The sequence below is a fragment of the Somniosus microcephalus genome, unplaced genomic scaffold (assembly GCF_052327205.1).
Source record: "Somniosus microcephalus isolate GS21.2 unplaced genomic scaffold, FLI_Smic_1.0 unresolved_chr7, whole genome shotgun sequence".
NCBI lineage: Eukaryota > Metazoa > Chordata > Chondrichthyes > Squaliformes > Somniosidae > Somniosus > Somniosus microcephalus.
This window is the reverse complement of record NW_028225185.1, coordinates 78,916-102,831: the sequence shown is the minus strand read 5'-3', so window position 1 is coordinate 102,831 and position 23,916 is coordinate 78,916.

Sequence of the window (23,916 nt, the reverse complement as noted above, 5' to 3'; positions counted from 1 at the left end):
TTCACCTTCTCCTTCTCCTTCTTCTGCTTCTTCTGATTCACACTCCAGACTTCACCATCGCCTTCTCCTTCTTCTACTTCTTCTGCTTCACCCTCCAGACTTCACCTTCTCCTTCTCCTTCTTCTACTTCTTCTGATTCACCCTCCAGACTTCATCTTCTCCTTCTCCTTTTTCTGCTTCCTCTGATTCATCCTCCAGACTTCACCTTCACCTTCTCCTTCTTCTGCTTCTTCTGATTCACCCTCCTGACTTCACCTTCTCCTTCTCCTTCTTCTGCTTCTTCGGATTCACCCTCCAGACTTCACCTTCTCCTTCTCCTTCTTCTGCTTCTTCTGATTCACCCTCCAGACTTCACCTTCTCCTTCATCTTCTTCTGCTTCCTCTGATTCACCCTCCAGACTTCACCTTCTCCTTCTCCTTCTTCTGCTTCTTGTGATTCACCCTCCAGACTTCACCTTCTCCTTCTCCTTCTTCTACTTCTTCTGCTTCACCCTCCAGACTTCACCTTCTCCGTCTCCTTCTTCTACATCTTCTGATTCACCCTCCTGACTTCACCTTCTCCTTCTCCTTCTTCTGCTTCTTCTGCTTCTCCCTCCAGACTTCACCTTCTCCTTCTTCTACTTCTTCTGATTCACCCTCCTGACTTCACCTTCTCCTTCTCCTTCTTCTGCTTCTTCTGATTCACCCTCCTGACTTCACCTTCTCCTTCTCCTTCTTCTGCTTCTTCCGCTTCACCCTCCTGACTTCACCTTCTCCTTCTCCTTCTTCTACTTCTTCTGCTTCACCCTCCATACTTCACCTTCTCCTTCTCATTCTTCTGCTTCTTCTGCTTCTCCCTCCAGACTTCATCTTCTCCTTCTCCTTCTTCTGCTTCTTCTGATTCACCCTCCTGACTTCACCTTCTCCTTCTCCTTCTTCTATTTCTTCTGCTTCACCCTCCAGACTTCACCTTCTCCATCTCCTTCTTCTGCTTCTTCTGATTAACCCTCCAGACTTCACATTCTCCTTCTCCTTCTTCTGCTTCTTCTGATTCACCCTCCAGACTTCACCTTCTCCTTCTCCTTCTTCTGCTTTTTCTGATTCACCCTCCTGACTTCACCTACTCCATCTCCTTCTTCTTCTTCTTCTGATTCACCCTCCAGACTTCACCTTCTTTTTCTCCTTCTTCTACTTCTTCTGATTCACCCTCCTGACTTCACCTTCTCCTTCTCCTTCTTCTACTTCTTCTGCTTCACCCTCCAGACTTCACCTTCTCCTTCTCCTTTTCTACTTGTCTGATTCACCCTCCTGACTTCACCTTCTCCTTCTCCTTCTTCTGCTTCTTCTGCTTCTCCCTCCAGACTACACCTTCTCCTTCTCCTTCTTCTACTTCTTCTGATTCACCCTCCTGACTTCACCTTCTCCTTCTCCTTCTTCTACTTCTTCTGCTTCACCCTCCAGACTTCACCTTCTCCTTCTCCTTCTTCTACTTCTTCTGATTCACCCTCCTGACTTCACCTTCTCCTTCTCCTTCTTCTGCTTCTTCTGCTTCTCCCTCCAGACTTCACCTTCTCCTTCTCCTGTTTCTACTTCTTCTGATTCACCCTCCTGACTTCACCTTCTCCTTCTCGTTCTTCTACTTCTTCTGCTTCACCCTCCAGACTTCACCTTCTCCTTCTCCTTCTTCTGCTTCTTCTGATTCACCCTCCTGACTTCACCTTCTCCTTCTCCTTCTTCTACTTCTTCTGATTCACCCTCCAGACTTCACCTTCTCCTTCTCCATCTTCTACTTCTTCTGATTCACCCTCCAGACTTCACCTTCTCCTTCTCCTTCTTCTACTTCTTCTGCTTCACCCTCCAGACTTCACCTTCTACGTCTCCTTCTTCTACATCTTCTGATTCACCCTCCTGACTTCACCTTCTCCTTCTCCTTCTTCTGCTTCTTCTGCTTCTCCCTCCAGACTTCACCTTCTCCTTCTCCTTCTTCTACTTCTTCTGATTCACCCTCCAGACTTCTCCTTCTCCTTCTCCTTCTTCTGCTTCATCTGCTTCTCCCTCCGACTTCACCTTCTCCTTCTCCTTTTTCTGCTTCTTCTGATTCACCCTCCTGGCTTCACCTTCTCCTTCTCCTTCTTCTGCTTCTTCTCATTCACCCTCCTGACTTCACCTTCTCCTTCTCCTTCTTCTACTCCTCCTGCTTCACCCTCCAGACTTCACCTTCTCCTTCTCCTTCTTCTACTTCTTCTGCTTCACCCTCCAGACTTCACCTTCTCCTTCTCCTTCTTCTGCTTCTTCTGATTCACCTTCCAGACTTCACCTTCTCCTTCTCCTTCTTCTGCTTCCTCTGATTCACCCTCCAGACATTACCTTCTCCTTCTCCTTCATCTGCTTCTTCTGATTCACCCTCCTGACTTCACCTTCTCCTTCTCCTTCTACTGCTTCTTCTGCTTCTCCCTCCAGACTTCACCTTCTCCTTCTCCTTCTTCTGCTTCTTCTGATTCACCCTCCTGACTTCAACTTCTCCTTCTCCTTCTTCTACTTCTTCTGATTCACCCTCCAGACTTCACCTTCTCCTTCTCCTTCTTCTACTTCTTCTGATTCTCCCTCCAGACTTCACCTTCTCCTTCTCCTTCTTCTTCTTCTTCTGCTTCACCCTCCAGACTTCACCTTCTCCTTCTTCTACATCTTTTGATTCACCCTCCTGACTTCACCTTCTCCTTCTCCTTCTTCTACTTGTTCTGCTTCACCCTCCAGACTTCACCTTCTCCTTCTCCTTCTTTTGCTTCTTCTGCTTCTCCCTCCAGACTTCGCCTTCTCCTTCTCCTTTTTCTGCTTCTTCTGATTCACCCTCCTGACTTCACCTTCTCCTTCTCCTTCTTCTGCTTCTTCTGATTCACCCTCCTGACATCACCTTCTCCTTCTCCTTCTTCTACTTCTTCTGCTTCACCCTCCAGACTTCACCTTCTCCTTCTCCTTCTTCTACTTCTTCTGCTTCACCCTCCGGACTTCACCTTCTCCTTCTCCTTCTTCTGCTTCTTCTGATTCACCTTCCAGACTTCACCTTCTCCTTCTCCTTCTTCTGCTTCCTCTGATTCACCCTCCAGACCTCACCTTCTCCTTCTCATTCTTCTGCTTCTTCTGATTCACCCTCCTGACTTCACCTTCTCCTTCTCCTTCTTCTGCTTCTTCTGCTTCTCCCTCCAGACTTCACCTTCTCCTTCTCCTTCTTCTGATTCACCCTCCAGACTTCACCTTCTCCTTCTCCTTCTTCTACTTCTTCTGATTCACCCTCCTGACTTCACCTTCTCCTTCTCCTTCTTCTACTTCTTCTGATTCACCCTCCTGACTTCACCTTCTCCTTCTCCTTCTTCTGCTTCTTCTGATTCACCCTCCTGACTTCACCTTCTCCTTCTCCTTCTTCTGCTTCTTCTGATTCACCCTCCAGACTTCACCTTCTCCTTCTCCTTCTTCTGCTTCTTCTGATTCACCCTCCAGACTTCACCTTCTCTTTCTCCTTCTTCTGCTTCTTCTGATTCACCCTCCAGACTTTACCTTCTCCTTCTCCTTCTTCTGCTTCTTCTGATTCACCCTCCTGACTTCACCTTCTCCTTCTTCTGCTTCTTCTGCTTCTCCCTCCAGACTTCACCTTCTCCTTCTCCTTCTTCTGCTTCTTCTGCTTCTCCCTCCGACTTCACCTTCTCATTCTCCTTTTTCTGATTCTTCTGATTCACCCTCCTGACTTCACCTTCTCCTTCTCCTTCTTCTGCTTCTTCTCATTCACCCTCCTGACTTCACCTTCTCCTTCTCCTTCTTCTACTCCTTCTGCTTCACTCTCCAGAGTTCACCTTCTCCTTCTCCTTCTTCTACTTCTTCTGCTTCAACCTCCAGACCTCACCTTCTCCTTCTCCTTCTTCTGCTTCTTCTGATTCACCTTCCAGACATCACCTTCTCCTTCTCCTTCTTCTGCTTCCTCTGAATCACCCTCCAGACCTCACCTTCTCCTTTTCCTTCATCTGCTTCTTCTGATTCACCCTCCTGACTTCACCTTCTCCTTCTCCTTCTACTGCTTCTTCTGATTCACCCTCCAGACTTCACCTTCTCCTTCTCCTTCTTCTACTTCTTCTGATTCACCCTCCAGACTTCACCTTCTCCTTCTCCTTCTTCTACTTCTTCTGATTCACCCTCCTGACTTCACCTTCTCCTTCTCCTTCTTCTGCTTCTTCTGTTTCACCCTCCTGACTTCACCATCTCCATCTCCTTCTTCTGCTTCTTCTGATTCACCCTGCAGACTTCACCTTCTCATTCTCCTTCTTTTACGTCTTCTGATTCACCCTCCAGACTTCACCTTCTCCTTCTCCTTCTTCTGCTTCTTCTGATTCACCCTCCTGACTTCACCTTCTCCTTCTCCTTCTTCTACTTCTCCTGATTCACCCTCCAGACTTCACATTCTCCTTCTCCTTCTTCTGCTTCTTCTGATTCACCCTCCAGACTTCACCTTCTCCTTATCCTTGTTCGGCTTCTTCTGCTTCACCCTCCATATTCCATCTTCTCCTCCTTCTTCTACTTCTTCTTATTCACCCTCCAGACTTCACCTTCTCCTTCTCCTTCTTCTGCTTCACCCTACAGACTTCACCTTCTCCTTCTCCTTCTTCTCCTTCTTCTGATTCACCCTCCAGACTTCACCTTCTCCTTCTCCTTCTTCTACTTCTTCTGATTCACCCTCCAGACTTCACCTTCTCCTTCTCCTTCTTCTGCTTCTTCTGATTCACCCTCCTGACTTCACCTTCTCCTTCTCCTTCTTCTACTTCTTCTGATTCACCCTTCAGACTTCACCTTCTCCTTCTCCTTCTACTGCTTCTTCTGATTCACCCTCCAGACTTCACCTTCTCCTTCTCCTTCTTCTACTTCTTCTGATTCACCCTCCAGACTTCACCTTCTCCTTCTCCTTCTTCTACTTCTTCTGATTCACCCTCCTGACTTCACCTTCTCCTTCTCCTTCTTCTGCTTCTTCTGTTTCACCCTCCTGACTTCACCATCTCCATCTCCTTCTTCTGCTTCTTCTGATTCACCCTGCAGACTTCACCTTCTCATTCTCCTTCTTTTACGTCTTCTGATTCACCCTCCAGACTTCACCTTCTCCTTCTCCTTCTTCTGCTTCTTCTGATTCACCCTCCTGACTTCACCTTCTCCTTCTCCTTCTTCTACTTCTCCTGATTCACCCTCCAGACTTCACATTCTCCTTCTCCTTCTTCTGCTTCTTCTGATTCACCCTCCAGACTTCACCTTCTCCTTATCCTTGTTCGGCTTCTTCTGCTTCACCCTCCATATTCCATCTTCTCCTCCTTCTTCTACTTCTTCTTATTCACCCTCCAGACTTCACCTTCTCCTTCTCCTTCTTCTGCTTCACCCTACAGACTTCACCTTCTCCTTCTCCTTCTTCTCCTTCTTCTGATTCACCCTCCAGACTTCACCTTCTCCTTCTCCTTCTTCTACTTCTTCTGATTCACCCTCCAGACTTCACCTTCTCCTTCTCCTTCTTCTGCTTCTTCTGATTCACCCTCCAGACTTCACCTTCTCCTTCTCCTTCTTCTCCTTCATCTGCTTCACCCTCCTGACTTCACCTTCTCCTTCTCCTTCTTCTACTTCTTCTGATTCACCCTTCAGACTTCACCTTCTCCTTCTCCTTCTTCTACTTCTTCTTATTCACCCTCCAGACTTCACCTTCTCCTTCTCCTTCTTCTGCTTCTTCTGATTCACCCTCCAGACTTCACCTTCTCCTTCTCCTTCTTCTGCTTCTTCTGCTTCACCCTCCAGGCTTCACCTTCACCTTCTCCTTCTTCTACTTCTTCTGATTCACCCTCCTGACTTCACCTTCTACTTCTCCTTCTTCTGCTTCTTCTGATTCACCCTCCAGACTTCACCTTCTCCTTCTCATTCTTCTGCTTCTTCTGATTCACCCTCCTGACTTCACCGTCTCCTTCTCCTCCTTCTACTTCTTCTGATTCACCCTCCAGACTTCACCTTCTCCTTCTCCTTCTTCTACTTCTTCTGCTTTACCCTCCTGACTTCACCTTCTCCTTCTCCTTCTTCTGCTTCGTCGGATTCACCCTCCAGACTTCAGCTTCTCCTTCTCCTTCTTCTGCTTCTTCTGCTTCACCCTCCAGACTTCACCTTCTCCTTCTCCTTCTTCTGCTTCTTCTGATTCACCCTTCAGACGTCACCTTCTCCTTCTCCTTCTTCTGCTTCTTCTGCTTCACCCTCCTGACTTCAACTTCTCCTTCTCCTTGTTCTGCTTCCTCTGATTCACCCTCCAGACTTCACCTTCTCCTTCTCCTTCTTCTACTTCTTCTGATTCACCCTCCTGACTTCACCTTCTCCCTCTCCTTCTTCTGCTTCTCATGGTTCACCCTCCTGACTTCACCTTCTCCTTCTCCTTCTTCTACTTCTTCTGATTCACCCTCCAGACTTCACCTTCTCCTTCTCCCTCTTCTGCTTCTTCTGCTTCACCCTCCTGACTTCACCTTCTCCTTCTCCTTCTTCTACTTCTTCTGATTCACCCTCCAGACTTCACCTTCTGCTTCTCCTTCTTCTACTTCTTCTGATTCACCCTCCAGACTTCACCTTCTCCATCTCCTTCTTCTGCTTCTTCTGATTCACCCTCCAGACTTCACCTTCTCCTTCTCCTTCTTCTACTTCTTCTGCTTCACCCTCCAGACTTCACCTTCTCCTTCTCCTTCTTTTACTTCTTCTGATTCACAATCCAGACTTCACCTTCTCCTTCTCCTTCTTCTGCTTCTTCTGATTCACCCTCCTGACTTCACCTTCTCCTTCTACTTCTTCTACTTCTTTTGATTCACCCTCCTGACTTCACATTCTCCTTCTCCTTCTTCTGCTTCTTCTGTTTCACCCTCCAGACTTCAGCTTCTCCTTCTCCTTCTTCTGCTTCTTCTGCTTCACCCTCCAGACTTCACCTTCTCCTTCTCCTTCTTCTGCTTCTTCTGATTCACCCTCCAGACGTCACATTCTCCTTCTCCTTCTTCTGCTTCTTCTGCTTCACCCTCCGGACTCCACCTTCTCCTTCTCCTTGTTCTGCTTCCTCTGATTCTCCCTCCTGACTTCACCTTCTCCTTCTCTTTCTTCTGCTTCTTATGATTCACCCTCCTGACTTCACCTTCTCCTTCTCCTTCTTCTACTTCTTCTGATTCACCTTCCAGACTTCACCTTCTTATTCTCCTTCTTCTGCTTCTTCTGATTCACCCTGCAGACTTCACCTTCTCCTTCTCCTTCTTCTGCTTCTTCTGCTTCACCCTCCAGACTTCACCTTCTCCTTCTCCTTCTTCTACTTCTTCTGATTCACCCTCCTGACTTCACCTTCTACTTCTCCTTCTTCTGCTTCTTCTGATTCACCCTCCAGACTTCACCTTCTCCTTCTCCTTCTTCTGCTTCTTCTGATTCACCCTCCTGACTTCACCTTCTCCTTCTCCTCCTTCTACTTCTTCTGATTCACCCTCCAGACTTCACCTTCTCCTTCTCCTTCTTCTACTTCTTCTGCTTCATCCTCCTGACGTCACCTTCTCCTTCTCCTTCTTCTGCTTCTTCTGATTCACCCTCCAGACTTCAGCTTCTCCTTCTCCTTCTTCTGCTTCTTCTGCTTCACCCTCCTGACTTCCCCTTCTCCTTCTCCTTCTTCTGCTTCTTCTGGTTCACCCTCCAGACGTCACCTTCTTCTTCTCCTTCTTCTGCTTCTTCTGCTTCACCCTCCTGACTTCAACTTCTCCTTCTCCTTGTTTTGCTTCCTCTGATTCACCCTCCAGACTTCACCTTCTCCTTCTCCTTCTTCTACTTCTTCTGATTCACCCTCCTGACTTCAACTTCTCCTTCTCCTTCTTCTGCTTCTTATGATTCACCCTCCTGACTTCACCTTCTCCTTCTCCTTCTTCTACTTCTTCTGATTCACCCTCCAGACTTCACCTTCTCCTTCTCCCTCTTCTGCTTCTTCTGCTTCACCCTCCTGACTTCACCTTCTACTTCTCCTTCTTCTACTTCTTCTGATTCACCCTCCAGACTTCAAATTCTCCTTCTCCTTCTTCTACTTCTTCTGATTCACCCTCCAGACTTCACCTTCTCCATCTCCTTCTTCTGCTTCTTCTGCTTCACCCTCCAGACTTCACCTTCTCCTTCTCCTTCTTCTACTTCTTCTGATTCACCCTCCAGACTTCACCTTTTCCTTCTCCTTCTTCTGCTTCTTCTGATTCACCCTCCTGACTTCACCTTCTCCTTCTCCTTCTTCTACTTCTTCTGATTCACCCTCCTGACTTCACCTTCTCCTTCTCCTTCTTCTAATTCTTCTGCTTCACCCTCCAGACTTCACCTTCTCCTTCTCCTTTTCTACTTGTCTGAGTCACCCTCCTGACTTCACCTTCTCCTTCTCCTTCTTCTGCTTCTTCTGCTTCTCCCTCCAGACTTCACCTTCTCCTTCTCCTTCTTCTACATCTTCTGATTCACCCTCCAGACTTCACCTTCTCCTTCTCCTTCTTCTACATCTTCTGATTCACCCTCCTGACTTCACCTTCTCCTTCTCCTTCTTTTGCTTCTTCTGCTTCTCCCTCCAGACTTCACCTTCTCCTTCTCCTTCTTCTGCTTCTTCTGATTCACCCTCCAGACTTCTCCTTTTCCTTCTCCTTCTTCTGCTTCTTCTGCTTCTCCCTCCAGACTTCACCTTCTCCTTCTCCTTTTTCTGCTTCTTCTGATTAACCCTCCTGACTTCACCTTATCCTTCTCCTTCTTCTGCTTCTTCTGATTCACCCTCCTGACTTCACCTTCTCCTTCTCCTTCTTCTACTCCTTCTGCTTCACCCTCCAGACTTCATCTTCTCCTTCTCCTTCTTCTACTTCTTCTGCTTCACCCTCCAGACTTCACCTTCTCCTTCTCCTTCTTCTGCTTCTTCTGATTCACCTTCCAGACTTCACCTTCTCCTTCTCCTTCTTCTGCTTCCTCTGATTCACCCTCCAGACTTCATCTTCTCCTTCTCCTTCATCTGCTTCTTCTGATTCACCCTCCTGACTTCACCTTCTCCTTCTTCTTCTACTGCTTCTTCTGCTTCTCCCTCCAGACTTCACCTTCTCCTTCTCCTTCTTCTGCTTCTTCTGATTCACCCTCCTGACTTCACCTTCTCCTTCTCCTTCTTCTACTTCTTCTGATTCACCCTCCAGACTTCACCTTCTCCTTCTCCTTCTTCTGCTTCTTCTGATTCACCCTCCAGACTTCACCTTCTCCTTCTCCTTCTTCTACTTCTTCTGCTTCACCCTCCAGACTTCACCTTCTCCTTCTCCTTCTTCTACATCTTCTGATTCACCCTCCTGACTTCACCTTCTCCTTCTCCTTCTTCTACTTGTTCTGCTTCACCCTCCAGACTTCACCTTCTCCTTCTCCTTCTGCTGCTTCTTCTGCTTCTCCCTCCAGACTTCACCTTCTCCTCTCCTTTTTCTGCTTCTTCTGATTCACCCTCCTGACTTCACCTTCTCCTTCTCCTTCTTCTGCTTCATCTGATTCACCCGCCTGACTTCACCTTCTCCTTCTCCTTCTTCTACTTCTTCTGCTTCACCCTCCAGACTTCACCTTCTCCTTCTCCTTCTTCTACTTCTTCTGCTTCACCCTCCAGACTTCACCTTCTCCTTCTCCTTCTTCTGCTTCTTCTGATTCACCTTCCAGACTTCACCTTCTCCTTCTCCTTCTTCTGCTTCCTCTGATTCACCCTCCAGACTTCACCTTCTCCTTCTCCTTCTTCTGCTTCTTCTGATTCTCCCTCCTGACTTCACCTTCTCCTTCTCCTTCTTCTGCTTCTTCTGCTTCTCCCTCCAGACTTCACCTTCTCCTTCTCCTTCTTCTGATTCACCCTCCAGACTTCACCTTCTCCTTCTCCTTCTTCTATTTCTTCTGATTCACCCTCCTGACTTCACCTTCTCCTTCTCCTTCTTCTACTTCTTCTGATTCACCCTCCTGACTTCACCTTCTCCTTCTCCTTCTTCTGCTTCTTCTGATTCACCCTCCTGACTTCACCTTCTCCTTTTCCTTCTTCTGCTTCTTCTGATTCACCCTCCAGACTTCACCTTCTCCTTCTCCTTGTTCTGCTTCTTCTGATTCACCCTCCAGACTTCACCTTCTCCTTCTCCATCTTCTGCTTCTTCTGATTCACCCTCCAGACTTCACCTTCTCCTTCTCCTTCTTCTGCTTCTTCTGATTCACCCTCCTCACTTCACCTTCTCCTTCTCCTTCTTCTGCTTCTTCTGTTTCACCCTCCTGACTTCACCATCTCCATCTCCTTCTTCTGCTTCTTCTGATTCACCCTCCAGACTTCACCTTCTCATTCTCCTTCTTTTACTTCTTCGGATTCACCCTCCGGACTTCACCTTCTCCTTCTCCTTCTTCTGCTTCTTCTGATTCACCCTCCTGACTTCACTTTCTCCTTCTCCTTCTTCTACTTCTTCTGATTCACCCTCCAGACTTCACCTTCTCCTTCTCCTTCTTCTGCTTCTTCTGTTTCACTCTCCAGACTTCACCTTCTCCTTCTCCTTTTTCGGCTTCTTCTGCTTCACCCTCCAGACTTCACCTTCTCCTTCTCCTTCTTCTACTTCTTCTGATTCACCCTCCAGACTTCACCTTCTCCTTCTCCTTCTTCTGCTTCTTCTGCTTCACCCTCCAGACTTCACCTTCTCCTTCTCCTTCTTCTCCTTCTTCTAATTCACCCTCCAGACTTCACCTTCTCCTTCTCCTTCTTCTACTTCTTCTGATTCACCCTCCAGACTTCACCTTCTCCTTCTCCTTCTTCAGCTTCTTCTGATTCACCCTCCAGACTTCACCTTCTCCTTCTCCTTCTTCTCCTTCCTCTGATTCACCCTCCTGACTTCACCTTCTCCTTCTCCTTCTTCTACTTCTTCTTATTCACCCTCCAGACTTCACCTTCTCCTTCTCCTTCTTCTGCTTCTTCTGATTCACCCTCCAGACTTCACCTTCTCCTTCTCCTTCTTCTGCTTCTTCTGCTTCACCCTCCAGACTTCACCTTCTCCTTCTCCTTCTTCTACTTCTTCCGATTCACCCTCCTGACTTCACCTTCTACTTCTCCTTCTTCTGCTTCTTCTGATTCACCCTCCAGACTTCAACTTCTCCTTCTCATTCTTCTGCTTCTTCTGATTCACCCTACTGACTTCACCGTCTACTTCTCCTCCTTCTACTTCTTCTGATACACCCTCCAGACTTCACCTTCTCCTTCTCCTTCTTCTACTTCTTCTGCTTCACCCTCCTGACTTCACCTTCTCCTTCTCCTTCTTCTGCTTCTTCGGATTCACCCTCCAGACTTCAGCTTCTCCTTCTCCTTCTTCTGCTTCTTCTGCTTCACCCTCCAGACTTCACCTTCTCCTTCTCCTTCTTCTGCTTCTTCTGATTCACCCTCCAGACGTCACCTTCTCCTTCTCCTTCTTCTGCTTCTTCTGCTTCACCCTCCTGACTTCAACTTCTCCTTCTCCTTGTTCTGCTTCCTCTGATTCACCCTCCTGACTTCACCTTCTCCTTCTCCTTCTTCTACTTCTTCTGATTCACCCTCCAGACTTCACCTTCTCCTTCTCCTTCTTCTGCTTCTTCTGCGTCACCCTCCTGGCTTCACCTTCTCCTTCTCCTTCTTCTACTTCTTCTGATTCACCCTCCAGACTTCACCTTCTCCTTCTCCTTCTTCTACTTCTTCTGATTCACCCTCCAGACTTCACCATCTCCATATCCTTCTTCTGCTTCTTCTGATTCACCCTCCAGACTTCACCTTCTCCTTCTCCTTCTTCTGCTTCTTCGGCTTCACCCTCCAGACTTCACCTTCTCCTTCTCCTTCTTCTGCTTCTTCTGATTCACCTTCCAGACTTCACCTTCTCCTTCTCCTTCTTCTGCTTCCTCTGATTCACCCTCCAGACTTCACCTTCTCCTTCCCCTTCATCTGCTTCTTCTGATTCACCCTCCTGACTTCACCTTCTCCTTCTTCTTCTACTGCTTCTTCTGCTTCTCCCTCCAGACTTCACCTTCTCCTTCTCCTTCTTCAACTTCTTCTGATTCACCCTCCTGACTTCACCTTCTCCTTCTCCTTCTTCTAATTCTTCTGCTTCACCCTCCAGACTTCACCTTCTCCTTCTCCTTTTCTACTTGTCTGATTCACCCTCCTGACTTCACCTTCTCCTTCTCCTTCTTCTGCTTCTTCTGCTTCTCCCTCCAGACTTCACCTTCTCCTTCTCCTTCTTCTACATCTTCTGATTCACCCTCCAGACTTCACCTTCTCCTTCTCCTTCTTCTACTTCTTCTGATTCACCCTCCTGACTTCACCTTCTCCTTCTCCTTCTTCTGCTTCTTCTGCTTCTCCCTCCAGACTTCACCTTCTCCTTCTCCTACTTCTTCTGCTTCACCCTCCAGACTTCACCGTCTCCTTCTCCTTCTTCTACATCTTCTGATTCACCCTCCTGACTTCACCTTCTCCTTCTCCTTCTTCTGCTTGTTCTGCTTCTCCCTCCAGACTTCACCTTCTCCTTCTCCTTCTTCTACTTCTTCTGATTCACCCTCCAGACTTCTCCTTTTCCTTCTAATTCTTCTGCTTCTTCTGCTTCACCCTCCAGACTTCACCTTCCCCTTCTCCTTTTTCTGCTTCTTCTGATTCACCCTCCTGACTTCACCTTATCCTTCTCCTTCTTCTGCTTCTTCTGATTCACCCTCCTGACTTCACCTTCTCCTTCTCCTTCTTCTACTCCTTCTGCTTCAACCTCCAGACTTCACCTTCTCCTTCTCCTTCTTCTACTTCTTCTGCTTCACCCTCCAGACTTCACCTTCTCCTTCTCCTTCTTCTGCTTCTTCTGATTCACCTTCCAGACTTCACCTTCTCCTTCTTCTGCTTCCTCTGATTCACCCTCCAGACTTCACCTTCTCCTTCTCCTTCATCTGCTTCTTCTGATTCACCCTCTTGACTTCACCTTCTCCTTCTTCTTCTACTGCTTCTTCTGCTTCTCCCTCCAAACTTCACCTTCTCCTTCTCCTTCTTCTGCTTCTTCTGATTCACCCTCCTGACTTCACCTTCTCCTTCTCCTTCTTCTACTTCTTCTGATTCACCCTCCAGACTTCACCTTCTCCTTCTCCTTCTTCTACTTCTTCTGATTCACCCTCCAGACTTCACCTTCTGCTTCTCCTTCTTCTACTTCTTCTGCTTCACCCTCCAGACTGCACCTTCTCCTTCTCCTTCTTCTACATCTTCTGATTCACCCTCCTGACTTCACCTTCTCCTTCTCCTTCTTCTACTTGTTCTGCTTCACCCTCCAGACTTCACCTTCTCCTTCTCCTTCTTCTGCTTCTTCTGCTTGTCCCTCCAGACTTCACCTTCTCCTCTCCTTTTTCTGCTTCTTCTGATTCACTCTCCTGACTTCAGCTTCTTCTTCTCCTTCTTCTGCTTCTTCTGATTCACCCTCCTGACTTCACCTTCTCCTTCTCCTTCTTCTACTTCTTCTGCTTCACCCTCCAGACTTCACCTTCTCCTTCTCCTTCTTCTACTTCTTCTGCTTCACCCTCCAGACTTCACCTTCTCCTTCTCCTTCTTCTGCTTCTTCTGATTCACCTTCCAGACTTCACCTTCTCCTTCTCCTTCTTCTGCTTCATCTGATTCACCCTCCAGACTTCACCTTCTCCTTCTCCTTCTTCTGCTTCTTCTGATTCTCTCTCCTGACTTCACCTTCTCCTTCTCCTTCTTCTGCTTCTTCTGCTTCTCCCTCCAGACTTCACCTTCTCCTTCTCCTTCTTCTGATTCACCCTCCAGACTTCACCTTCTCCTTCTCCTTCTTCTATTTCTTCTGATTCACCCTCCTGACTTCACCTTCTCCTTCTCCTTCTTCTACTTCTTCTGATTCACCCTCCTGACTTCACCTTCTCCTTCTCCTTCTTCTGCTTCTTCTGATTCACCCTCCTGACTTCACCTTCTCCTTTTCCTTCTTCTGCTTCTTCTGATTCACCCTCCAGACTTCACCTTCTCCTTCTCCTTCTTCTGCTTCTTCTGATTCACCCTCCAGTCTTCACCTTCTCCTTCTCCTTCTTCTGCTTCTTCTGATTCACAATCCAGACTTCACCTTCTCCTTCTCCTTCTTTTGCTTCTTCTGATTCACCCTCCTGAGTTCTCCTTCTCCTTCTCCTTCTTCTGCTTCTTCTGATTCACCCTCCTGACTTCACTTTCTCCTTCTCCTTCTTCTACTTCTATGATTCACCCTCCAGACTTCACCTTCTCCTTCTCCTTCTTCTGCTTCTTCTGTTTCACCCTCCAGACTTCACCTTCTCCTTCTCCTTGTTCGGCTTCTTCTGCTTCACCCTCCAGACTTCACCTTCTCCTTCTCCTTCTTGTACTTCTTCTGATTCACCCTCCAGACTTCACCTTCTCCTTCTCCTTCTTCTGCTTCTTCTGCTTCACCCTCCAGACTTCACCTTCTCCTTCTCCTTCTTCTCCTTCTTCTAATTCACCCTCCAGACTTCACCTTCTCCTTCTCCTTCTTCTACTTCTTCTGATTCACGCTCCAGACTTCACCTTCTCCTTCTCCTTCTTCTGCTTCTTCTGATTCACCCTCCAGACTTCACCTTCTCCTTCTCCTTCTTCTCCTTCCTCTGATTCACCCTCCTGACTTCACCTTCTCCTTCTCCTTCTTCTACTTCTTCCGATTCACCCTCCAGACTTCACCTTCTCCTTCTCCTTATCTACTTCTTCTTATTCACCCTCCAGACTTCACCTTCTCCTTCTCCTTCTTCTGCTTCTTCTGATTCACCCTCCAGAATTCACCTTCTCCTTCTCCTTCTTCTGCTTCTTCTGCTTCACCCTCCAGACTTCACCTTCTCCTTCTCCTTCTTCTACTTCTTCTGATTCACCCTCCTGACTTCGCCTTCTACTTCTCCTTCTTCTGCTTCTTCTGATTCACCCTCCAGACTTCAACTTCTCCTTCTCATTCTTCTGCTTCTTCTGATTCACCCTACTGACTTCACCGTCTCCTTCTCCTCCTTCTACTTCTTCTGATACACCCTCCAGACTTCACCTTCTCCTTCTCCTTCTTCTACTTCTTCTGCTTCACCCTCCTGACTTCACCTTCTCCTTCTCCTTCTTCTGCTTCTTCGGATTCACCCTCCAGACTTCAGCTTCTCCTTCTCCTTCTTCTGCTTCTTCTGCTTCACCCTCCAGACTTCACCTTCTCCTTCTCCTTCTTCTGCTTCTTCTGATTCACCCTCCAGACGTCACCTTCTCCTTCTCCTTCTTCTGCTTCTTCTGCTTCACCCTCCAGACTTCACCTTCTCCTTCTCCTTCTTCTACATCTTCTGATTCACCCTCCTGACTTCACCTTCTCCTTCTCCTTCTTCTACTTGTTCTGCTTCACCCTCCAGACTTCACCTTCTCCTTCTCCTTCTTCTGCTTCTTTTGCTTGTCCCTCCAGACTTCACCTTCTCCTCTCCTTTTTCTGCTTCTTCTGATTCACTCTCCTGACTTCACCTTCTCCTTCTCCTTCTTCTGCTTCTTCTGATTCACCCTCCTGACTTCACCTTCTCCTTCTCCTTCTTCTACTTCTTCTGCTTCACCCTCCAGACTTCACCTTCTCCTTCTCCTTCTTCTACTTCTTCTGCTTCACCCTCCAGACTTCACCTTCTCCTTCTCCTTCTTCTGCTTCTTCTGATTCACCTTCCAGACTTCACCTTCTCCTTCTCCTTCTTCTGCTTCCTCTGATTCACCCTCCAGACTTCACCTTCTCCTTCTCCTTCTTCTGCTTCTTCTGATTCTCCCTCCTGACTTCACCTTCTCCTTCTCCTTCTTCTGCTTCTTCTGCTTCTCCCTCCAGACTTCACCTTCTCCTTCTCCTTCTTCTGATTCACCCTCCAGACTTCACCTTCTCCTTCTCCTTCTTTTATTTCTTCTGATTCACCCTCCTGACTTCACCTTCTCCTTCTCCTTCTTCTACTTCTTCTGATTCACCCTCCTGACTTCACCTTCTCCTCTTCCTTCTTCTGCTTCTTCTGATTCACCCTCCTGACTTCACCTTCTCCTTTTCCTTCTTCTGCTTCTTCTGATTCACCCTCCAGACTTCACCTTCTCCTTCTCCTTCTTCTGCTTCTTCTGATTCACCCTCCAGACTTCACCTTCTCCTTCTCCTTCTTCTGCTTCTTCTGATTCACCCTCCAGACTTCACCTTCTCCTTCTCCTTCTTTTGCTTCTTCTGATTCACCCTCCTGAGTTCACCTTCTCCTTCTCCTTCTTCTACTTCTTCTGATTCACCCTCCAGACTTCACCTTCTCCTTCTCCTTCTTCTGCTTCTTCTGCTTCACCCTCCAGACTTCACCTTCTCCTTCTCCTTCTTCTCCTTCTTCTAATTCACCCTCCAGACTTCACCTTCTCCTTCTCCTTCTTCTACTTCTTCTGATTCACGCTCCAGACTTCACCTTCTCCTTCTCCTTCTTCTGCTTCTTCTGATTCACCCTCCAGACTTCACCTTCTCCTTCTCCTTCTTCTCCTTCCTCTGATTCACCCTCCTGACTTCACCTTCTCCTTCTCCTTCTTCTACTTCTTCCGATTCACCCTCCAGACTTCACCTTCTCCTTCTCCTTATCTACTTCTTCTTATTCACCCTCCAGACTTCACCTTCTCCTTCTCCTTCTTCTGCTTCTTCTGATTCACCCTCCAGAATTCACCTTCTCCTTCTCCTTCTTCTGCTTCTTCTGCTTCACCCTCCAGACTTCACCTTCTCCTTCTCCTTCTTCTACTTCTTCTGATTCACCCTCCTGACTTCACCTTCTACTTCTCCTTCTTCTGCTTCTTCTGATTCACCCTCCAGACTTCAACTTCTCCTTCTCATTCTTCTGCTTCTTCTGATTCACCCTACTGACTTCACCGTCTCCTTCTCCTCCTTCTACTTCTTCTGATACACCCTCCAGACTTCACCTTCTCCTTCTCCTTCTTCTACTTCTTCTGCTTCACCCTCCTGACTTCACCTTCTCCTTCTCCTTCTTCTGCTTCTTCGGATTCACCCTCCAGACTTCAGCTTCTCCTTCTCCTTCTTCTGCTTCTTCTTCTTCACCCTCCAGACTTCACCTTCTCATTCTCCTTCTTCTGCTTCTTCTGATTCACCCTCCAGACGTCACCTTCTCCTTCTCCTTCTTCTGCTTCTTCTGCTTCACCCTCCAGACTTCACCTTCTCCTTCTCCTTCTTCTACATCTTCTGATTCACCCTCCTGACTTCACCTTCTCCTTCTCCTTCTTCTACTTGTTCTGCTTCACCCTCCAGACTTCACCTTCTCCTTCTCCTTCTTCTGCTTCTTTTGCTTGTCCCTCCAGACTTCACCTTCTCCTCTCCTTTTTCTGCTTCTTCTGATTCACTCTCCTGACTTCACCTTCTCCTTCTCCTTCTTCTGCTTCTTCTGATTCACCCTCCTGACTTCACCTTCTCCTTCTCCTTCTTCTACTTCTTCTGCTTCACCCTCCAGACTTCACCTTCTCCTTCTCCTTCTTCTACTTCTTCTGCTTCACCCTCCAGACTTCACCTTCTCCTTCTCCTTCTTCTGCTTCTTCTGATTCACCTTCCAGACTTCACCTTCTCCTTCTCCTTCTTCTGCTTCCTCTGATTCACCCTCCAGACTTCACCTTCTCCTTCTCCTTCTTCTGCTTCTTCTGATTCTCCCTCCTGACTTCACCTTCTCCTTCTCCTTCTTCTGCTTCTTCTGCTTCTCCCTCCAGACTTCACCTTCTCCTTCTCCTTCTTCTGATTCACCCTCCAGACTTCACCTTCTCCTTCTCCTTCTTTTATTTCTTCTGATTCACCCTCCTGACTTCACCTTCTCCTTCTCCTTCTTCTACTTCTTCTGATTCACCCTCCTGACTTCACCTTCTCCTCTTCCTTCTTCTGCTTCTTCTGATTCACCCTCCTGACTTCACCTTCTCCTTTTCCTTCTTCTGCTTCTTCTGATTCACCCTCCAGACTTCACCTTCTCCTTCTCCTTCTTCTGCTTCTTCTGATTCACCCTCCAGACTTCACCTTCTCCTTCTCCTTCTTCTGCTTCTTCTGATTCACCCTCCAGACTTCACCTTCTCCTTCTCCTTCTTTTGCTTCTTCTGATTCACCCTCCTGAGTTCACCTTCTCCTTCTCCTTCTTCTGCTTCTTCTGTTTCACCCTCCTGACTTCACCATCTCCATCTCCTTCTTCTGCTTCTTCTGATTCACCCTCCAGACTTCACCTTCTCATTCTCCTTCTTTTACTTCTTCTGATTCACCCTCCAGACTTCACCTTCTCCTTCTCCTTCTTCTGCTTCTTCTGATTCACCCTCCTGACTTCACTTTCTCCTTCTCCTTCTTCTACTTGTTCTGCTTCACCCTCCAGACTTCACCTTCTCATTCTCCTTCTTTTACTTCTTCTGATTCACCCTCCAGACTTCACCTTCTCCTTCTCCTTCTTCTACATCTTCTGATTCACCCTCCTGACTTCACCTTCTCCTTCTCCTTCTTCTACTTGTTCTGCTTCACCCTCCAGACTTCACCTTCTCCTTCTCCTTCTTCTGCTTCTTTTGCTTGTCCCTCCAGACTTCACCTTCTCCTCTCCTTTTTCTGCTTCTTCTGATTCACTCTCCTGACTTCACCTTCTCCTTCTCCTTCTTCTGCTTCTTCTGATTCACCCTCCTGACTTCACCTTCTCCTTCTCCTTCTTCTACTTCTTCTGCTTCACCCTCCAGACTTCACCTTCTCCTTCTCCTTCTTCTACTTCTTCTGCTTCACCCTCCAGACTTCACCTTCTCCTTCTCCTTCTTCTGCTTCTTCTGATTCACCTTCCAGACTTCACCTTCTCCTTCTCCTTCTTCTGCTTCCTCTGATTCACCCTCCAGACTTCACCTTCTCCTTCTCCTTCTTCTGCTTCTTCTGATTCTCCCTCCTGACTTCACCTTCTCCTTCTCCTTCTTCTGCTTCTTCTGCTTCTCCCTCCAGACTTCACCTTCTCCTTCTCCTTCTTCTGATTCACCCTCCAGACTTCACCTTCTCCTTCTCCTTCTTCTATTTCTTCTGATTCACCCTCCTGACTTCACCTTCTCCTTCTCCTTCTTCTACTTCATCTGATTCACCCTCCTGACTTCACCTTCTCCTCTTCCTTCTTCTGCTTCTTCTGATTCACCCTCCTGACTTCACCTTCTCCTTTTCCTTCTTCTGCTTCTTCTGATTCACCCTCCAGACTTCACCTTCTCCTTCTCCTTCTTCTGCTTCTTCTGATTCACCCTCCAGACTTCACCTTCTCCTTCTCCTTCTTCTGCTTCTTCTGATTCACCCTCCAGACTTCACCTTCTCCTTCTCCTTCTTTTGCTTCTTCTGATTCACCCTCCTGAGTTCACCTTCTCCTTCTCCTTCTTCTGCTTCTTCTGTTTCACCCTCCTGACTTCACCATCTCCATCTCCTTCTTCTGCTTCTTCTGATTCACCCTCCAGACTTCACCTTCTCATTCTCCTTCTTTTACTTCTTCTGATTCACCCTCCAGACTTCACCTTCTCCTTCTCCTTCTTCTGCTTCTTCTGATTCACCCTCCTGACTTCACTTTCTCCTTCTCCTTCTTCTACTTCTTCTGATTCACCCTCCAGACTTCACCTTCTCCTTCTCCTTCTTCTGCTTCTTCTGTTTCACCCTCCAGACTTCACCTTCTCCTTCTACTTGTTCGGCTTCTTCTGCTTCACCCTCCAGACTTCACCTTCTCCTTCTTCTACTTCTTCTGATTCACCCTCCAGACTTCACCTTCTCCTTCTCCTTCTTCTGCTTCTTCTGCTTCACCCTCCAGACTTCACCTTCTCCTTCTCCTTCTTCTCCTTCTTCTAATTCACCCTCCAGACTTCACCTTCTCCTTCTCCTTCTTCTACTTCTTCTGATTCACGCTCCAGACTTCACCTTCTCCTTCTCCTTCTTCTGCTTCTTCTGATTCACCCTCCAGACTTCACCTTCTCCTTCTCCTTCTTCTCCTTCCTCTGATTCACCCTCCTGACTTCACCTTCTCCTTCTCCTTCTTCTACTTCTTCTGATTCACCCTCCAGACTTCACCTTCTCCTTCTCCTTATCTACTTCTTCTTATTCACCCTCCAGACTTCACCTTCTCCTTCTCCTTCTTCTGCTTCTTCTGATACACCCTCCAGAATTCACCTTCTCCTTCTCCTTCTTCTGCTTCTTCTGCTTCACCCTCCAGACTTCACCTTCTCCTTCTCCTTCTTCTACTTCTTCTGCTTCACCCTCCTGACTTCACCTTCTACTTCTCCTTCTTCTGCTTCTTCTGATTCACCCTCCAGACTTCAACTTCTCCTTCTCATTCTTCTGCTTCTTCTGATTCACCCTACTGACTTCACCGTCTCCTTCTCCTCCTTCTACTTCTTCTGATACACCCTCCAGACTTCACCTTCTCCTTTTCCTTCTTCTACTTCTTCTGCTTCACCCTCCTGACTTCACCTTCTCCTTCTCCTTCTTCTGCTTCTTCGGATTCACCCTCCAGACTTCAGCTTCTCCTTCTCCTTCTTCTGCTTCTTCTGCTTCACCCTCCAGACTTCACCTTCTCCTTCTCCTTCTTCTGCTTCTTCTGATTCACCCTCCAGACGTCACCTTCTCCTTCTCCTTCTTCTGCTTCTTCTGCTTCACCCTCCTGACTTCAACTTCTCCTTCTCCTTGTTCTGCTTCCTCTGATTCACCCTCCTGACTTCACCTTCTCCTTCTCCTTCTTCTACTTCTTCTGATTCACCCTCCAGACTTCACCTTCTCCTTCTCCTTCTTCTGCTTCTTCTGCTTCACCCTCCTGGCTTCACCTTCTCCTTCTCCTTCTTCTACTTCTTCTGATTCACCCTCCAGACTTCACCTTCTCCTTCTCCTTCTTCTACTTCTTCTGATTCACCCTCCAGACTTCACCATCTCCATCTCCTTCTTCTGCTTCTTCTGATTCACCCTCCAGACTTCACCTTCTCCTTCTCCTTCTTCTGCTTCTTCGGATTCACCCTCCAGACTTCACCTTCTCCTTCTCCTTCTTCTGCTTCTTCTGATTCACCTTCCAGACTTCACCTTCTCCTTCTCCTTCTTCTGCTTCCTCTGATTCACCCTCCAGACTTCACCTTCTCCTTCTCCTTCTTCTGCTTCTTCTGATTCACCCTCCTGACTTCACCTTCTCTTTCTCCTTCTTCTACTTCTTCTGATTCACCCTCCAGACTTCACCTTCTCCTTCTCCTTCTTCTACATCTTCTGATTCACCCTCCTGACTTCACCTTCTCCTTCTCCTTCTTCTACTTGTTCTGCTTCACCCTCCAGACTTCACCTTCTCCTTCTCCTTCTTCTGCTTCTTCTGCTTCTCCCTCCAGACTTCACCTTCTCCTTCTCCTTTTTCTGCTTCTTCTGATTCACCCTCCTGACTTCACCTTCTCCTTCTCCTTCTTCTGCTTCTTCTGATTCACCCTCCTGACTTCACCTTCTCCTTCTCCTTCTTCTACTTCTTCTGCTTCACCCTCCAGACTTCACCTTCTCCTTCTCCTTCTTCTACTTCTTCTGCTTCACCCTCCAGACTTCACCTTCTCCTTCTCCTTCTTCTGCTTCTTCTGATTCACCTTCCAGACTTCACCTTCTCCTTCTCCTTCTTCTGCTTCCTCTGCTTCACCCTCCTGACTTCACCTTCTCCTTCTCCTTCTTCTGCTTCTTCGGATTCACCCTCCAGACTTCAGCTTCTCCTTCTCCTTCTTCTGCTTCTTCTGCTTCACCCTCCAGACTTCACCTTCTCCTTCTCCTTCTTCTGCTTCTTCTGATTCACCCTCCAGACGTCACCTTCTCCTTCTCCTTCTTCTGCTTCTTCTGCTTCACCCTCCTGACTTCAACTTCTCCTTCTCGTTGTTCTGCTTCCTCTGATTCACCCTCCTGACTTCACCTTCTCCTTCTCCTTCTTCTACTTCTTGTGATTCACCCTCCAGACTTCACCTTCTCCTTCTCCTTCTTCTGCTTCTTCTGCTTCACCCTCCTGGCTTCACCTTCTCCTTCTCCTTCTTCTACTTCTTCTGATTCACCCTCCAGACTTCACCTTCTCCTTCTCCTTCTTCTACTTCTTCTGATTCACCCTCCAGACTTCACCATCTCCATCTCCTTCTTCTGCTTCTTCTGATTCACCCTCCAGACTTCACCTTCTCCTTCTCCTTCTTCTGCTTCTTCGGATTCACCCTCCAAACTTCACCTTTCCTTCTCCTTCTTCTGCTTCTTCTGATTCACCTTCCAGACTTCACCTTCTCCTTCTCCTTCTTCTGCTTCCTCTGATTCACCCTCCAGACTTCACCTTCTCCTTCCCCTTCGTCTGCTTCTTCTGATTCACCCTCCTGACTTCACCTTCTCCTTCTTCTTCTACTGCTTCTTCTGCTTCTCCCTCCAGACTTCACCTTCTCCTTCTCCTTCTTCTGCTTCTTCTGATTCACCCTCCTGACTTCACCTTCTCCTTCTCCTTCTTCTACTTCTTCTGATTCACCCTCCAGACTTCACCTTCTCCTTCTCCTTCTTCTGCTTCTTCTGATTCACCCTCCAGACTTCACCTTCTCCTTCTCCTTCTTCTACTTCTTCTGCTTCACCCTCCAGACTTCACCTTCTCCTTCTCCTTCTTCTACATCTTCTGATTCACCCTCCTGACTTCACCTTCTCCTTCTCCTTCTTCTACTTGTTCTGCTTCACCCTCCAGACTTCACCTTCTCCTTCTCCTTCTTCTGCTTCTTCTGCTTCTCCCTCCAGACTTCACCTTCTCCTTCTCCTTTTTCTGCTTCTTCTGATTCAACCTCCTGACTTCACCTTCTCCTTCTCCTTCTTCTGCTTCTTCTGATTCACCCTCCTGATTTCACCTTCTCCTTCTCCTTCTTCTACTTCTTCTGCTTCACCCTCCAGACTTCACCTTCTCCTTCTCCTTCTTCTGCTTCTTCTGATTCACCTTCCAGACTTCACCTTCTCCTTCTCCTTCTTCTGCTTCCTCTGATTCACCCTCCAGACTTCACCTTCTCCTTCTCCTTCTTCTGCTTCTTCTGATTCACCCTCCTGACTTCACCTTCTCCTTCTCCTTCTTCTGCTTCTTCTGCTTCTCCCTCCAGACTTCACCTTCTCCTTCTCCTTCTTCTGATTCACCCTCCAGACTTCACCTTCTCCTTCTCCTTCTTCTATTTCTTCTGATTCACCCTCCTGACTTTACCTTCTCCTTCTCCTTCTTCTACTTCTTCTGATTCACCCTCCTGACATCACCTTCTCCTTCTCCTTCTTCTGCTTCTTCTGATTCACCCTCCTGACTTCACCTTCTCCATCTCCTTCTTCTGCTTCTTCTGATTCACCCTCCAGATTTCACCTTCTCCTTCTCCTTCTTCTGCTTCTTCTGTTTCACCCTCCAGACTTCACCTTCTCCTTCTCCTTGTTCGGCTTCTTCTGCTTCACCCTCCAGACTTCACCTTCTCCTTCTCCTTCTTCTGCTTCTTCTGCTTCACCCTCCAGACTTCACCTTCTCCTTCTCCTTCTTCTCCTTCTTCTGATTCACCCTCCAGACTTCACCTTCTCCTTCTCCTTCTTCTACTTCTTCTGATTCACCCTCCAGACTTCACCTTCTCCTTCTCCATCTTCTGCTTCTTCTGATTCACCCTCCAGACTTCACCTTCTCCTTCTCCTTCTTCTCCTTCCTCTGATTCACCCTCCTGACTTCACCTTCTCCTTCTCCTTCTTCTACTTCTTCTGATTCACCCTCCAGACTTCAGCTTCTCCTTCTCCTTCTTCTACTTCTTCTTATTCGCCCTCCAGACTTCACCTTCTCCTTCTCCTTCTTCTGCTTCTTCTGATTCACCCTCCAGACTTCACCTTCTCCTTCTCCTTCTTCTGCTTCTTCTGCTTCACCCTCCAGACTTCACCT